The sequence below is a fragment of the Schistocerca gregaria genome, unplaced genomic scaffold (genome assembly GCF_023897955.1).
Source record: "Schistocerca gregaria isolate iqSchGreg1 unplaced genomic scaffold, iqSchGreg1.2 ptg000575l, whole genome shotgun sequence".
Taxonomy (NCBI): Eukaryota; Metazoa; Arthropoda; class Insecta; order Orthoptera; family Acrididae; genus Schistocerca; species Schistocerca gregaria.
The window spans coordinates 42,501-43,607 of NW_026061966.1; positions in this window are offsets into that span (position 1 = coordinate 42,501).

Here is a 1,107-nt window from a genome sequence, read left to right on the forward strand (position 1 = left end):
ATACCCTTTGGCCACACCCCTTATAAAGGCATCGAACCAACCCACCACCTGACACCAGCCAAACGTACATCCTGATTTGACACATCTCTGGCAACCTAACCCACGTTGGCCCTTAACCTAACCCACGTTGGCCCTTAACCTAACCCACGTTGGCCCTTAACCTAACCCACGTTGGCCCTTAACCTAACCCACGTTGGCCCTTAACCTAACCCACGTTGGCCCTTAACCTAACCCACGTTGGCCCTTAACCTAACCCACGTTGGCCCTTAACCTAACCCACGTTGGCCCTTAACCTAACCCACGTTGGCCCCTAACCTAACCCACGTTGGCCCCTAACCTAACCCACGTTGGCCCCTAACCTAACCCACGTTGGCCCCTAACCTAACCCACGTTGGCCCCTAACCTAACCCACGTTGGCCCCTAACCTAACCCACGTTGGCCCCTAACCTAACCCACGTTGGCCCCTAACCTAACCCACGTTGGCCCCTAACCTAACCCACGCTGCACCTTAACCTAAGTTACGCTGCACCTTAACCTAAGTTACGCTGCACCTTAACCTAAGTTACGCTGCACCTTAACCTAAGTTACGCTGCACCTTAACCTAAGTTACGCTGCACCTTAACCTAAGTTACGCTGCACCTTAACCTAAGTTACGCTGCACCTTAACCTAAGTTACGCTGCACCTTAACCTAACTTACACTGCACCTTAACCTAACTTACACTGCACCTTAACCTAACTTACACTGCACCTTAACCTAAGTTACACTGCACCTTAACCTAAGTTACACTGCACCTTAACCTAAGTTACACTGCACCTTAACCTAACTTACACTGCACCTTAACCTAACTTACACTGCACCTTAACCTAAGTTACACTGCACCTTAACCTAAGTTACACTGCACCTTAACCTAAGTTACACTGCACCTTAACCTAAGTTACACTGCACCTTAACCTAAGTTACACTGCACCTTAACCTAAGTTACACTGCACCTTAACCTAAGTTACACTGCACCTTAACCTAAGTTACACTGCACCTTAACCTAAGTTACACTGCACCTTAACCTAAGTTACACTGCACCTTAACCTAAGTTACACTGCACCTTAAC